Source organism: Ambystoma mexicanum, chromosome 5p (genome assembly GCF_040938575.1).
Source record: "Ambystoma mexicanum isolate Mex_15411 chromosome 5p, UKY_AmexF1_1, whole genome shotgun sequence".
NCBI classification, from domain to species: Eukaryota; Metazoa; Chordata; class Amphibia; order Caudata; family Ambystomatidae; genus Ambystoma; species Ambystoma mexicanum.
Window position 1 is genome coordinate 741,245,485 of NC_090930.1, and position 16,166 is coordinate 741,261,650.

The following is a 16,166-nucleotide window of genomic DNA, read 5'->3' on the forward strand; positions in this document are numbered from 1 at the left end:
CCCTATATTCTCATTGCCCTTATGAAGCTCTGCTCAACAAGGGTTCCATGGTGTAATGGTTAGCACTTTGGACTTTGAATCCAGCGATCCGAGTTCAAGTCTCGGTGGAACCTCTCTCTTGCTCTAACACACTTTGTCTCCTTGTTGTCTTAAATTATAGGCCAAAGATAGTAATATTCATAAGGTTAGTGGTGTAGGGTATTCATTTTCGCTCTCACTCTCTGGCATAACTTTTCATAAAAATCCACTTTTGTGCCTAGCACCTTAACCTTTATGCATTTTTTTTAAATGTATGAACAGTGAGGTCATTCTGAGTCGATGGGCAGATCTGCATCGGAAACATACATAAAAGATTTGAAATTTTCAAACTTAACTCAATGTTAAGAAACGTGCTCAATCTGTGACCCAATGGATTCTCTTTTTACTTGAAGATGCAGCAACAACATTAATAATACCATTTTGGGAAAAGCAGCTCTATTGTATCGCCATTCTCTTTCAAAATTGTTAAAGGGTTAATCCTATGAAAAGCGACCACATTCAGAATCAATGATATTAATCAAGCGTCTTAACAGTCTTTACATGTTTGTAAAATGAAGGTATCAGTTTGAGATGAAAAATAGAACGAAGAAGACACTTTTCTTAATTCACAAAAGGCCTGAGGTGTATAAATACTGTTTGTACCGACCAAGGGCCCATTCGTGAATGTACTTACTTTAGTTGGATCATACCTTTCTTCAAAGAAGTCATCCACAATAAACGATAAGGGAAAGGTTCGACTGATGGTAAACTCTTACAGAGATTTGAATGCAAATTATTGGATTCAACCTCCAGGGTGCTACCATTACACCATGGGTCTTTCACACCACAGAAAGTGGTGGGTTTCATTGTGGCTAAAGAGCGTCATCCATGGAAAATCTTTCTTTTTTCAAATGCACCCAGGGAATAATGCTATGAAAGTGGGCGACACAGCAGCGTCATTGCTATTAAAACAAGACACTGAGAGGAAAACAAACACAGTAATTCCCAAGGTCCCACCGAGATTTGAACTCGGATCGCTGGATTCAGAGTCCAGAGTGCTAACCATTACACCATGGAACCTACATACTTAGTGACATGATGAACGTCATTGCAGCAAAAAAAGAGCCTTTTAGAGAATGTATGCAATATTCTTTTATCTTATGCCTCCAGAGGAAGAATCCTATCCAAATGAGCTGTAAAGCAAAGAGTTTGCTATTGCGCAACAACCAACTAAACAGTTCCACATTTGCATAATATCCGTGGGCTAGGAATATGAGTTTGTTAAAATGATGCATGAGATCTCGATTCTCATTTCTGTTACAACTCTGTCAGGTTGCACCAGCAAGGGGCCCATGGTGTAATGGTTAGCAAAGAACATTACTGAAGGGCCCCTCGGCCAGCCAGAAAGCCAAAATGGAGAGAACGGGCATGAACTGGTTGTGAATGAGCTTCAAAATGCGTTCACAGGTAATTGAACTGGTGATCTCCTCAGTTTATACACCTGGAACTCCTGTCAATAGCAACAGTCGGCAGCTGGGTTGCCAGACATTTCGTCGAAAAAAATTTGTCGACAGGACAATTGGTCGAAACCATTTGGTCGAAAACCAAATGGTCGAATTGCTTTGTTTTTTATTTTCACTTTTTTTTTTGGGGGGGGGGTTTGGGGGTCCCCCCAACCCCCTTTTTTTCTAAAACCCCCTTTTTTTCCCTAAACTACAACCTAAAAAAAATATATATAAATAAATAAAAATATCGACCATTTGGCTTTCGACCAAATTACGTCGACCAAATGTCTTTCGACGAAATGTCTTTCGACTAAATGTCCGGACAGCGGCAGCTGGTCTGTGTCAGTAATGGCAATTTGATTTTGCCATTTTCACAACTCCCTAATAACTGAACAAAATGTTCCATTTGTAGGCACAGTTACATGCTATGGTATGTATACCATGCTTAATAACCACCATAGGAGGCTCAGAGCACCATCCGCATTCTTACGTACAAAACATGTAAGGAAATAATCAGATCTTTTGCTCTGCAGGAGTCAGGCTTCTTTAAAGCCTGACAAAGTGGCAGAGTGCCATTGTAAACTGAGGCATGATGAAACCATGCCCAAGAACCCAGGCAGGTTAAACCCTTCCACTCATGCCCCTAGGCCCCGAACTAGACAGGGCAGCTGGCATGGATTATGGACACTTTTAACATAGGGTGGTTTTTCAACCTTATCTCCTCTGGGAGCAAAGCGCTGGACAGGGTTTCCTGTACGTTTTTGAGGTTCGCAGGGATCTATGTGTGGATGTTTCTTGGTGTGAAAAGCATGACACCTTTTGGGGTGACACCAGGCTCTTCTGGGAGTTAATTTGCATAATCTCTACTTTCTATTTTATGTGACATGGGCTGCAGTTACATTGTTCTGTTAATAGAGGGCAACACACAGGTCATAGTTCCAAACAGGGGTGCACAGTCTGCTTGCTAGCTTACATTTACAGTTCTATTTGGGATTCACCGCCTTTTCATAAACTGAGTACTCTTCCGGAGTATTTCTAACTTATGTAGGTGTTTTGGGGGTGTTACGTGCCTTTGTATGACTGCTGCAAACCACTTGATATTAGACATTGATTGGAAACGACATAAAAAATCCTGACACATATTGTAAGCGGACATAAAATGACCTATATTAGCTAATATAAGTAAACAGACATCACTCCCCCCTCCCCACAAAAAGGGATGTATGCGTACACAAAAAATAAAAATGAAAAACAAGCAACTACTGCAGTTAAAATCTAAAAATGTAAATTCAGTTACATGATCATGACTCGGAAGGGGAAGTTAAAAAGTAAAAAAACACACGGTAGGAGAGAGGTTAGCTTTACATGCCATGAGGGAGGAAGAGGTCTTCCAAGCACTGTTGTGTATGTTGGTCAATCCCTCTGAAACGCAAAAGGGATGTGCACATAGAAATCAAAGCAGAGTCATCCAGAGAGACTATTTAATTCTTTTTTTTTCAAATTCTCAAAAGGAAGCTGCTATCAAATTGAACTATTCATCACAGCCACTGCTAGGAAATCTATGTGCATAAAATGACAATACACCCAAAGGAAAACAAAATATAGCTATAACATGTCAGATTACTAAATTCAGAGTCCAGCCTACTAACCATTAGACCATGGAACCTAAATACTTCCGCAAATGCTGAACTTCATTATGCCAAAACAGAGGCAGTCAGAAACAATATTTAATATTGCTTAATCATATGCCTCAAGAGGAAGAATTTGATCTACATGCTCTATAAAGCACAGAGATTGCTATAGCACAACGTCAATCGACAACATCGCTGTGTTTGTATGATATCAGTCAATTGGGACTATGAATCTGTAAAAATTGTAAATGTGCTCTATATTGCCATTTCTGATTCAACGCTCTCAGGTGCATCTTGCAAGGGTTCCATGGTGTAATGGTTAGCACTTTGGACTTTGAATCCAACGATCCGAGTTCAAGTCTCGGTGGGACCGTTATCTTGCTCTTACACTCCATTTTCTAATTTCTCAAATTACAATTCAACAGAGTTAATATTCAGAAGTTCAGTCGACTCTCTCTGCACGACATTACATTTAAATGCACTTTGCTGCCTGATACCAATACAGTGATGCAACTACATATCGTTAATGTACAATCCCTAAGGTCAATCAGAGTGGGCACCCAGATATCTCTCAGAAACATTTTCCACAGATGAATAATGTCCAACCTTAACTCTATGAAAAGAAAAATGTACACACTATGTGCAGTAGATTCTCTGCTCACTGGAACATGCAGAAACAACATTGATGTGAAAAGATTGGAAAAAGCCCTATTTTATTAACATTAAAAAATGTTATACAATTATTTTGGTGAATCATATTCACTTTCACAATCATTCCTATGTTTCAAGCAATTTGATGGTCTTATTAAATGTGTAAAAAATGTAATTCTTTGAGTTGACAAACTGTATGGAGAGCAAACTTTTTATAACTTACAAGAGTTATGAGTTCTAGAAAGTAGTGCATTTACTGATCAAGTGCCCTTGTTTAAATGTACTTACTTTATTTGGATCACACCTTTCTCGAAAGAAGAAATAAACTCTAAATTATCAGGAAACAATTCAACTGATTTTAGGGGCCTCCTGGGCTTTCAATGCAAATCGCTGAGATCAAAAGCCAGTTTAATAGCCATTATACCTTGGAGCTTTTGAGATATGAGAGTGGGCAGTTTCTTTGTGGCAAAAGAGAGTCATCCCCAGAAACTATTAATATTCTTTGGTCAAAGAAGACTGCCATCAAAGTGGGCTGTAAAGCAAAGCTATTGCTGTTATATCTATCTGCAAATGAAAGGCAACTCTAAAAGAGAAGCAGCCCCAAGGTCCCACCGAGACTTGAACTCAGATCGCTGGATTCAGAGTGCTAACCATTACACCATGGAACCCACATATTCAGTAGCATAATGCACTTCATTCTGGAAAAACAGAGCACATCAGAGAAAATATGTAATATTCCTATATCATTAGACTCCAGAGGAAGAATTTGATCCAAATGAGACATGAAGCCAATACTTTGCGATTGCACAGCATCCAACAGCAACAGTGCTGCTTCGATATAATATCAGTAAACGGTTACTATAGGTCAGTAAAAATCTTGACTGTGCCCTATATTCTCATTGCCCTTATGAAGCTCTGCTCAACAAGGGTTCCATGGTGTAATGGTTAGCACTTTGGACTTTGAATCCAGCGATCCGAGTTCAAGTCTCGGGTTCAAGTCTCGGTGGAACCTCTCTCTTGCTCTAACACACTTTGTCTCCTTGTTGTCTTAAATTATAGGCCAAAGATAGTAATATTCATAAGGTTAGTGGTGTAGGGTATTCATTTTCGCTCTCACTCTCTGGCATAACTTTTCATAAAAATCCACTTTTGCGCCTAGCACCTTAACCTTTATGCATTTTTTTTAAATGTATGAACAGTGAGGTCATTCTGAGTCGATGGGCAGATCTGCATCGGAAACATACATAAAAGATTTGAAATTTTCAAACTTAACTCAATGTTAAGAAACATGCTCAATCTGTGACCCAATGGATTCTCTTTTTACTTGAAGATGCAGCAACAACATTAATAATACCATTTTGGGAAAAGCAGCTCTATTGTATCGCCATTCTCTTTCAAAATTGTTAAAGGGTTAATCCTATGAAAAGCGACCACATTCAGAATCAATGATATTAATCAAGCGTCTTAACAGTCTTTACATGTTTGTAAAATGAAGGTATCAGTTTGAGATGAAAAATAGAACGAAGAACACACTTTTCTTAATTCACAAAAGGCCTGAGGTGTATAAATACTGTTTGTACCGACCAAGGGCCCATTCGTGAATGTACTTACTTTAGTTGGATCATACCTTTCTTCAAAGAAGACATCCACAATAAACGATAAGGGAAAGGTTCGACTGATGGTAAACTCTTACAGAGATTTGAATGGAAATTATTGGATTCAACCTCCAGGGTGCTACCATTACACCATGGGTCTTTCACACCACAGAAAGTGGTGGGTTTCATTGTGGCTAAAGAGCGTCATCCATGGAAAATCTTTCTTTTTTCAAATGCACCCAGGGAATAATGCTATGAAAGTGGGCGACACAGCAGCGTCATTGCTATTAAAACAAGACACTGAGAGGAAAACAAACACAATAATTCCCAAGGTCCCACCGAGATTTGAACTCGGATCGCTGGATTCAGAGTCCAGAGTGCTAACCATTACACCATGGAACCTACATACTTAGTGACATGATGAACGTCATTGCAGCAAAAAAAGAGCCTTTTAGAGAATGTATGCAATATTCTTTTATCTTATGCCTCCAGAGGAAGAATCCTATCCAAATGAGCTGTAAAGCAAAGAGTTTGCTATTGCGCAACAACCAACTAAATAGTTCCACATTTGCATAATATCCGTGGGATAGGAATATGAGTTTGTTAAAATGATGCATGAGATCTCGATTCTCATTTCTGTTACAACTCTGTCAGGTTGCACCAGCAAGGGGCCCATGGTGTAATGGTTAGCAAAGAACATTACTGAAGGGCCCCTCGGCCAGCCAGAAAGCCAAAATGGAGAGAACGGGCATGAACTGGTTGTGAATGAGCTTCAAAATGCGTTCACAGGTAATTGAACTGGTGATCTCCTCAGTTTATACACCTGGAACTCCTATCAATAGCAACAGTCGGCAGCTGGGTTGCCAGACATTTCGTCGAAAAAAATTTGTCGACAGGACAATTGGTCGAAACCATTTGGTCGAAAACCAAATGGTCGAATTGCTTTGTTTTTTATTTTCACATTTTTTTTTGGGGGGGGGTTGGGGGGTCCCCCCAACCCCCTTTTTTTCTAAAAACCCCTTTTTTTCCCTAAACTACAACCTAAAAAATATATATATAAATAAATTAAAAAATTCGACCATTTGGCTTTCGACCAAATTACGTCGACCAAATGTCTTTCGACGAAATGTCTTTCGACTAAATGTCCGGACAGCGGCAGCTGGTCTGTGTCAGTAATGGCAATTTGATTTTGCCATTTTCACAACTCCCTAATAAATGAACAAAATGTTCCATTTGTAGGCACAGTTACATGCTATGGTATGTATACCATGCTTAATAACCACCATAGGAGGCTCAGAGCACCATCCGCATTCTTACGTACAAAACATGTAAGGAAATAATCAGATCTTTTGCTCTGCAGGAGTCAGGCTTCTTTAAAGCCTGACAAAGTGGCAGAGTGCCATTGTAAACTGAGGCATGATGAAACCATGCCCAAGAACCCAGGCAGGTTAAACCCTTCCACTCATGCCCCTAGGCCACGAACGGCCAGGTTCTATAGACAGGGCAGCTGGCATGGATTATGGACACTTTTAACATAGGGTGGTTTTTCAACCTTATCTCCTCTGGGAGCAAAGCGCTGGACAGGGTTTCCTGTACGTTTTTGAGGTTCGCAGGGATCTATGTGTGGATGTTTCTTGGTGTGAAAATCATGACACCTTTTGGGGTGACACCAGGCTCTTCTGGGAGTTAATTTGCATAATCTCTACTTTCTATTTTATGTGACATGGGCTGCAGTTGCATTGTTCTGTTAATAGAGGGCAACACACAGGTCATAGTTCCAAACAGGGGTGCACAGTCTGCTTGCTAGCTTACATTTACAGTTCTATTTGGGATTCACCGCCTTTTCATAAACTGAGTACTCTTCCGGAGTATTTCTAACTTATGTAGGTGTTTTGGGGGTGTTACGTGCCTTTGTATGACTGCTGCAAACCACTTGATATTAGACATTGATTGGAAACGACATAAAAAATCCTGACACATATTGTAAGCGGACATAAAATGACCTATATTAGCTAATATAAGTAAACAGACATCACTCCCCCCTCCCCACAAAAAGGGATGTATGCGTACACAAAAAATAAAAATGAAAAACAAGCAACTACTGCAGTTAAAATCTAAAAATGTAAATTCAGTTACATGATCATGACTCGGAAGGGGAAGTTAAAAAGTAAAAAAACACACGGTAGGAGAGAGGTTAGCTTTACATGCCATGAGGGAGGAAGAGGTCTTCCAAGCACTGTTGTGTATGTTGGTCAATCCCTCTGAAACGCAAAAGGGATGTGCACATAGAAATCAAAGCAGAGTCATCCAGAGAGACTATTTAATTCTTTTTTTTCAAATTCTCAAAAGGAAGCTGCTATCAAATTGAACTATTCATCACAGCCACTGCTAGGAAATCTATGTGCATAAAATGACAATACACCCAAAGGAAAACAAAATATAGCTATAACATGTCAGATTACTAAATTCAGAGTCCAGCCTACTAACCATTAGACCATGGAACCTAAATACTTCCGCAAATGCTGAACTTCATTATGCCAAAACAGAGGCAGTCAGAAACAATATTTAATATTGCTTAATCATATGCCTCAAGAGGAAGAATTTGATCTACATGCTCTATAAAGCACAGAGATTGCTATAGCACAACGTCAATCGACAACATCGCTGTGTTTGTATGATATCAGTCAATTGGGACTATGAATCTGTAAAAATTGTAAATGTGCTCTATATTGCCATTTCTGATTCAACGCTCTCAGGTGCATCTTGCAAGGGTTCCATGGTGTAATGGTTAGCACTTTGGACTTTGAATCCAACGATCCGATTTCAAGTCTCGGTGGGACCGTTATCTTGCTCTTACACTCCATTTTCTAATTTCTCAAATTACAATTCAACAGAGTTAATATTCAGAAGTTCAGTCGACTCTCTCTGCACGACATTACATTTAAATGCACTTTGGTGCCTGATACCAATACAGTGATGCAACTACATATCGTTAATGTACAATCCCTAAGGTCAATCAGAGTGGGCACCCAGATATCTCTCAGAAACATTTTCCACAGATGAATAATGTCCAACCTTAACTCTATGAAAAGAAAAATGTACACACTATGTGCAGTAGATTCTCTGCTCACTGGAACATGCAGAAACAACATTGATGTGAAAAGATTGGAAAAAGCCCTATTTTATTAACATTAAAAAATGTTATACAATTATTTTGGTGAATCATATTCACTTTCACAATCATTCCTATGTTTCAAGCAATTTGATGGTCTTATTAAATGTGTAAAAAATGTAATTCTTTGAGTTGACAAACTGTATGGAGAGCAAACTTTTTATAACTTACAAGAGTTATGAGTTCTAGAAAGTAGTGCATTTACTGATCAAGTGCCCTTGTTTAAATGTACTTACTTTATTTGGATCACACCTTTCTCGAAAGAAGAAATAAACTCTAAATTATCAGGAAACAATTCAACTGATTTTAGGGGCCTCCTGGGCTTTCAATGCAAATCGCTGAGATCAAAAGCCAGTTTAATAGCCATTATACCTTGGAGCTTTGGAGATACGAGAGTGGGCAGTTTCTTTGTGGCAAAAGAGAGTCATCCCCAGAAACTATTAATATTCTTTGGTCAAAGAAGACTGCCATCAAAGTGGGCTGTAAAGCAAAGCTATTGCTGTTATATCTATCTGCAAATGAAAGGCAACTCTAAAAGAGAAGCAGCCCCAAGGTCCCACCGAGACTTGAACTTGGATCGCTGGATTCAGAGTCCAGAGTGCTAACCATTACACCATGGAACCCACATATTCAGTAGCATGATGCACTTAATTCTGGAAAAACAGAGCACATCAGAGAAAATATGTAATATTCCTATATCATTAGACTCCAGAGGAAGAATTTGATCCAAATGAGACATGAAGCCAATACTTTGCGATTGCACAGCATCCAACAGCAACAGTGCTGCTTCGATATAATATCAGTAAACGGTTACTATAGGTCAGTAAAAATCTTGACTGTGCCCTATATTCTCATTGCCCTTATGAAGCTCTGCTCAACAAGGGTTCCATGGTGTAATGGTTAGCACTTTGGACTTTGAATCCAGCGATCCGAGTTCAAGTCTCGGTGGAACCTCTCTCTTGCTCTAACACACTTTGTCTCCTTGTTGTCTTAAATTATAGGCCAAAGATAGTAATATTCATAAGGTTAGTGGTGTAGGGTATTCATTTTCGCTCTCACTCTCTGGAATAACTTTTCATAAAAATCCACTTTTGTGCCTAGCACCTTAACCTTTATGCATTTTTTTTAAATGTATGAACAGTGAGGTCATTCTGAGTCGATGGGCAGATCTGCATCGGAAACATACATAAAAGATTTGAAATTTTCAAACTTAACTCAATGTTAAGAAACATGCTCAATCTGTGACCCAATGGATTCTCTTTTTACTTGAAGATGCAGCAACAACATTAATAATACCATTTTGGGAAAAGCAGCTCTATTGTATCGCCATTCTCTTTCAAAATTGTTAAAGGGTTAATCCTATGAAAAGCGACCACATTCAGAATCAATGATATTAATCAAGCGTCTTAACAGCCTTTACATGTTTGTAAAATGAAGGTATCAGTTTGAGATGAAAAATAGAACGAAGAACACACTTTTCTTAATTCACAAAAGGCCTGAGGTGTATAAATACTGTTTGTACCGACCAAGGGCCCATTCGTGAATGTACTTACTTTAGTTGGATCATACCTTTCTTCAAAGAAGACATCCACAATAAACCATAAGGGAAAGGTTTGACTGATGGTAAACTCTTACAGAGATTTGAATGCAAATTATTGGATTCAACCTCCAGGGTGCTACCATTACACCATGGGTCTTTCACACCACAGAAAGTGGTGGGTTTCATTGTGGCTAAAGAGCGTCATCCATGGAAAATCTTTCTTTTTTCAAATGCACCCAGGGAATAATGCTATGAAAGTGGGCGACATAGCAGCGTCATTGCTATTAAAACAAGACACTGAGAGGAAAACAAACACAGTAATTCCCAAGGTCCCACCGAGATTTGAACTCGGATCGCTGGATTCAGAGTCCAGAGTGCTAACCATTACACCATGGAACCTACATACTTAGTGACATGATGAACGTCATTGCAGCAAAAAAAGAGCCTTTTAGAGAATGTATGCAATATTCTTTTATCTTATGCCTCCAGAGGAAGAATCCTATCCAAATGAGCTGTAAAGCAAAGAGTTTGCTATTGCGCAACAACCAACTAAACAGTTCCACATTTGCATAATATCCGTGGGCTAGGAATATGAGTTTGTTAAAATGATGCATGAGATCTCGATTCTCATTTCTGTTACAACTCTGTCAGGTTGCACCAGCAAGGGGCCCATGGTGTAATGGTTAGCAAAGAACATTACTGAAGGGCCCCTCGGCCAGCCAGAAAGCCAAAATGGAGAGAACGGGCATGAACTGGTTGTGAATGAGCTTCAAAATGCGTTCACAGGTAATTGAACTGGTGATCTCCTCAGTTTATACACCTGGAACTCCTGTCAATAGCAACAGTCGGCAGCTGGGTTGCCAGACATTTCGTCGAAAAAAATTTGTCGACAGGACAATTGGTCGAAACCATTTGGTCGAAAACCAAATGGTCGAATTGCTTTGTTTTTTATTTTCACATTTTTTTTTGGGGGGGGTTTGGGGGGTCCCCCCAACCCCCTTTTTTTCCGTAAACTACAACTTAAAAAATATATATATAAATAAATAAAAAAATCGACCATTTGGCTTTCGACCAAATTACGTCGACCAAATGTCTTTCGACGAAATGTCTTTCGACGAAATGTCCGGACAGCGGCAGCTGGTCTGTGTCAGTAATGGCAATTTGATTTTGCCATTTTCACAACTCCCTAATAACTGAACAAAATGTTCCATTTGTAGGCACAGTTACATGCTATGGTATGTATACCATGCTTAATAACCACCATAGGAGGCTCAGAGCACCATCCGCATTCTTACGTACAAAACATGTAAGGAAATAATCAGATCTTTTGCTCTGCAGGAGTCAGGCTTCTTTAAAGCCTGACAAAGTGGCAGAGTGCCATTGTAAACTGAGGCATGATGAAACCATGCCCAAGAACCCAGGCAGGTTAAGCCCTTCCACTCATGCCCCTAGGCCCCGAACGGCCAGGTTCTATAGACAGGGCAGCTGGCATGGATTATGGACACTTTTAACATAGGGTGGTTTTTCAACCTTATCTCCTCTGGGAGCAAAGCGCTGGACAGGGTTTCCTGTACGTTTTTGAGGTTCGCAGGGATCTATGTGTGGATGTTTCTTGGTGTGAAAAGCATGACACCTTTTGGGGTGACACCAGGCTCTTCTGGGAGTTAATTTGCATAATCTCTACTTTCTATTTTATGTGACATGGGCTGCAGTTACATTGTTCTGTTAATAGAGGGCAACACACAGGTCATAGTTCCAAACAGGGGTGCACAGTCTGCTTGCTAGCTTGCATTTACAGTTCTATTTGGGATTCACCGCCTTTTCGTAAACTGAGTACTCTTCCGGAGTATTTCTAACTTATGTAGGTGTTTTGGGGGTGTTACGTGCCTTTGTATGACTGCTGCAAACCACTTGATATTAGACATTGATTGGAAACGACATAAAAAATCCTGACACATATTGTAAGCGGACATAAAATGACCTATATTAGCTAATATAAGTAAACAGACATCACTCCCCCCTCCCCACAAAAAGGGATGTATGCGTACACAAAAAATAAAAATGAAAAACAAGCAACTACTGCAGTTAAAATCTAAAAATGTAAATTCAGTTACATGATCATGACTCGGAAGGGGAAGTTAAAAAGTAAAAAAACACACGGTAGGAGAGAGGTTAGCTTTACATGCCATGAGGGAGGAAGAGGTCTTCCAAGCACTGTTGTGTATGTTGGTCAATCCCTCTGAAACGCAAAAGGGATGTGCACATAGAAATCAAAGCAGAGTCATCCAGAGAGACTATTTAATTCTTTTTTTTTCAAATTCTCAAAAGGAAGCTGCTATCAAATTGAACTATTCATCACAGCCACTGCTAGGAAATCTATGTGCATAAAATGACAATACACCCAAAGGAAAACAAAATATAGCTATAACATGTCAGATTACTAAATTCAGAGTCCAGCCTACTAACCATTAGACCATGGAACCTAAATACTTCCGCAAATGCTGAACTTCATTATGCCAAAACAGAGGCAGTCAGAAACAATATTTAATATTGCTTAATCATATGCCTCAAGAGGAAGAATTTGATCTACATGCTCTATAAAGCACAGAGATTGCTATAGCACAACGTCAATCGACAACATCGCTGTGTTTGTATGATATCAGTCAATTGGGACTATGAATCTGTAAAAATTGTAAATGTGCTCTATATTGCCATTTCTGATTCAACGCTCTCAGGTGCATCTTGCAAGGGTTCCATGGTGTAATGGTTAGCACTTTGGACTTTGAATCCAACGATCCGAGTTCAAGTCTCGGTGGGACCGTTATCTTGCTCTTACACTCCATTTTCTAATTTCTCAAATTACAATTCAACAGAGTTAATATTCAGAAGTTCAGTCGACTCTCTCTGCACGACATTACATTTAAATGCACTTTGGTGCCTGATACCAATACAGTGATGCAACTACATATCGTTAATGTACAATCCCTAAGGTCAATCAGAGTGGGCACCCAGATATCTCTCAGAAACATTTTCCACAGATGAATAATGTCCAACCTTAACTCTATGAAAAGAAAAATGTACACACTATGTGCAGTAGATTCTCTGCTCACTGGAACATGCAGAAACAACATTGATGTGAAAAGATTGGAAAAAGCCCTATTTTATTAACATTAAAAAATGTTATAGAATTATTTTGGTGAATCATATTCACTTTCACAATCATTCCTATGTTTCAAGCAATTTGATGGTCTTATTAAATGTGTAAAAAATGTAATTCTTTGAGTTGACAAACTGTATGGAGAGCAAACTTTTTATAACTTACAAGAGTTATGAGTTCTAGAAAGTAGTGCATTTACTGATCAAGTGCCCTTGTTTAAATGTACTTACTTTATTTGGATCACACCTTTCTCGAAAGAAGAAATAAACTCTAAATTATCAGGAAACAATTCAACTGATTTTAGGGGCCTCCTGGGCTTTCAATGCAAATCGCTGAGATCAAAAGCCAGTTTAATAGCCATTATACCTTGGAGCTTTGGAGATATGAGAGTGGGCAGTTTCTTTGTGGCAAAAGAGAGTCATCCCCAGAAACTATTAATATTCTTTGGTCAAAGAAGACTGCCATCAAAGTGGGCTGTAAAGCAAAGCTATTGCTGTTATATCTATCTGCAAATGAAAGGCAACTCTAAAAGAGAAGCAGCCCCAAGGTCCCACCGAGACTTGAACTCAGATCGCTGGATTCAGAGTCCAGAGTGCTAACCATTACACCATGGAACCCACATATTCAGTAGCATAATGCACTTCATTCTGGAAAAACAGAGCACATCAGAGAAAATATGTAATATTCCTATATCATTAGACTCCAGAGGAAGAATTTGATCCAAATGAGACATGAAGCCAATACTTTGCGATTGCACAGCATCCAACAGCAACAGTGCTGCTTCGATATAATATCAGTAAACGGTTACTATAGGTCAGTAAAAATCTTGACTGTGCCCTATATTCTCATTGCCCTTATGAAGCTCTGCTCAACAAGGGTTCCATGGTGTAATAGTTAGCACTTTGGACTTTGAATCCAGCGATCCGAGTTCACGTCTCGGGTTCAAGTCTCGGTGGAACCTCTCTCTTGCTCTAACACGCTTTGTCTCCTTGTTGTCTTAAATTATAGGCCAAAGATAGTAATATTCATAAGGTTAGTGGTGTAGGGTATTCATTTTCGCTCTCACTCTCTGGCATAACTTTTCATAAAAATCCACTTTTGCGCCTAGCACCTTAACCTTTATGCATTTTTTTTAAATGTATGAACAGTGAGGTCATTCTGAGTCGATGGGCAGATCTGCATCGGAAACATACATAAAAGATTTGAAATTTTCAAACTTAACTCAATGTTAAGAAACATGCTCAATCTGTGACCCAATGGATTCTCTTTTTACTTGAAGATGCAGCAACAACATTAATAATACCATTTTGGGAAAAGCAGCTCTATTGTATCGCCATTCTCTTTCAAAATTGTTAAAGGGTTAATCCTATGAAAAGCGACCACATTCAGAATCAATGATATTAATCAAGCGTCTTAACAGTCTTTACATGTTTGTAAAATGAAGGTATCAGTTTGAGATGAAAAATAGAACGAAGAACACACTTTTCTTAATTCACAAAAGGCCTGAGGTGTATAAATACTGTTTGTACCGACCAAGGGCCCATTCGTGAATGTACTTACTTTAGTTGGATCATACCTTTCTTCAAAGAAGACATCCACAATAAACGATAAGGGAAAGGTTCGACTGATGGTAAACTCTTACAGAGATTTGAATGCAAATTATTGGATTCAACCTCCAGGGTGCTACCATTACACCATGGGTCTTTCACACCACAGAAAGTGGTGGGTTTCATTGTGGCTAAAGAGCGTCATCCATGGAAAATCTTTCTTTTTTCAAATGCACCCAGGGAATAATGCTATGAAAGTGGGAGACACAGCAGCGTCATTGCTATTAAAACAAGACACTGAGAGGAAAACAAACACAATAATTCCCAAGGTCCCACCGAGATTTGAACTCGGATCGCTGGATTCAGAGTCCAGAGTGCTAACCATTACACCATGGAACCTACATACTTAGTAACATGATGAACGTCATTGCAGCAAAAAAAGAGCCTTTTAGAGAATGTATGCAATATTCTTTTATCTTATGCCTCCAGAGGAAGAATCCTATCCAAATGAGCTGTAAAGCAAAGAGTTTGCTATTGCGCAACAACCAACTAAACAGTTCCACATTTGCATAATATCCGTGGGCTAGGAATATGAGTTTGTTAAAATGATGCATGAGATCTCGATTCTCATTTCTGTTACAACTCTGTCAGGTTGCACCAGCAAGGGGCCCATGGTGTAATGGTTAGCAAAGAACATTACTGAAGGGCCCCTCGGCCAGCCAGAAAGCCAAAATGGAGAGAACGGGCATGAACTGGTTGTGAATGAGCTTCAAAATGCGTTCACAGGTAATTGAACTGGTGATCTCCTCAGTTTATACACCTGGAACTCCTGTCAATAGCAACAGTCGGCAGCTGGGTTGCCAGACATTTCGTCGAAAAAAATTTGTCGACAGGACAATTGGTCGAAACCATTTGGTCGAAAACCAAATGGTCGAATTGCTTTGTTTTTTATTTTCACATTTTTTTGGGGGGGGGGTTTGGGGGGTCCCCCCAACCCCCTTTTTTTCTAAAAACCCCTTTTTTTCCCTAAACTACAATCTAAAAAATATATATATAAATAAATAAAAAAATCGACCATTTGGCTTTCGACCAAATTACGTCGACCAAATGTCTTTCGACGAAATGTCTTTCGTTAAATGTCCGGACAGCGGCAGCTGGTCTGTGTCAGTAATGGCAATTTGATTTTGCCATTTTCACAACTCCCTAATAACTGAACAAAATGTTCCATTTGTAGGCACAGTTACATGCTATGGTATGTATACGATGCTTAATAACCACCATAGGAGGCTCAGAGCACCATCCGCATTCTTACGTACAAAACATGTAAGGAAATAATCAGATCTTTTGCTC

The 16,166-nt window shown here is 39.3% G+C and overlaps 12 non-coding genes across 12 annotated transcripts; 6 read left to right on the plus strand and 6 right to left on the minus strand.

Annotated features, from left to right (window-relative positions):
• The first annotated feature begins 41 nt into the window (after positions 1 to 41).
• Positions 42 to 113, plus strand: TRNAQ-UUG (transfer RNA glutamine (anticodon UUG)). The gene has a single exon. It is a non-coding gene; the product is annotated as a tRNA-Gln (tRNA).
• A 913-nt stretch (positions 114 to 1,026) lies between these two features.
• Positions 1,027 to 1,098, minus strand: TRNAQ-CUG (transfer RNA glutamine (anticodon CUG)). Its single transcript has one exon. It is a non-coding gene; the product is annotated as a tRNA-Gln (tRNA).
• A 2,357-nt stretch (positions 1,099 to 3,455) lies between these two features.
• TRNAQ-UUG (transfer RNA glutamine (anticodon UUG)) lies at positions 3,456 to 3,527 on the plus strand. Its single transcript has one exon. It is a non-coding gene; the product is annotated as a tRNA-Gln (tRNA).
• A 1,205-nt stretch (positions 3,528 to 4,732) lies between these two features.
• Positions 4,733 to 4,817, plus strand: TRNAQ-UUG (transfer RNA glutamine (anticodon UUG)). Its single transcript has one exon. It is a non-coding gene; the product is annotated as a tRNA-Gln (tRNA).
• Positions 4,818 to 5,730: 913 nt separating this feature from the next.
• TRNAQ-CUG (transfer RNA glutamine (anticodon CUG)) lies at positions 5,731 to 5,802 on the minus strand. The gene has a single exon. It is a non-coding gene; the product is annotated as a tRNA-Gln (tRNA).
• Positions 5,803 to 8,170: 2,368 nt separating this feature from the next.
• Positions 8,171 to 8,242, plus strand: TRNAQ-UUG (transfer RNA glutamine (anticodon UUG)). Its single transcript has one exon. It is a non-coding gene; the product is annotated as a tRNA-Gln (tRNA).
• An 881-nt stretch (positions 8,243 to 9,123) lies between these two features.
• Positions 9,124 to 9,195, minus strand: TRNAQ-CUG (transfer RNA glutamine (anticodon CUG)). The gene has a single exon. It is a non-coding gene; the product is annotated as a tRNA-Gln (tRNA).
• Positions 9,196 to 9,454: 259 nt separating this feature from the next.
• On the plus strand, positions 9,455 to 9,526 carry TRNAQ-UUG (transfer RNA glutamine (anticodon UUG)). Its single transcript has one exon. It is a non-coding gene; the product is annotated as a tRNA-Gln (tRNA).
• A 913-nt stretch (positions 9,527 to 10,439) lies between these two features.
• TRNAQ-CUG (transfer RNA glutamine (anticodon CUG)) lies at positions 10,440 to 10,511 on the minus strand. Its single transcript has one exon. It is a non-coding gene; the product is annotated as a tRNA-Gln (tRNA).
• A 2,350-nt stretch (positions 10,512 to 12,861) lies between these two features.
• On the plus strand, positions 12,862 to 12,933 carry TRNAQ-UUG (transfer RNA glutamine (anticodon UUG)). The gene has a single exon. It is a non-coding gene; the product is annotated as a tRNA-Gln (tRNA).
• Positions 12,934 to 13,814: 881 nt separating this feature from the next.
• On the minus strand, positions 13,815 to 13,886 carry TRNAQ-CUG (transfer RNA glutamine (anticodon CUG)). The gene has a single exon. It is a non-coding gene; the product is annotated as a tRNA-Gln (tRNA).
• Positions 13,887 to 15,143: 1,257 nt separating this feature from the next.
• On the minus strand, positions 15,144 to 15,215 carry TRNAQ-CUG (transfer RNA glutamine (anticodon CUG)). Its single transcript has one exon. It is a non-coding gene; the product is annotated as a tRNA-Gln (tRNA).
• Positions 15,216 to 16,166: the final 951 nt, after the last annotated feature.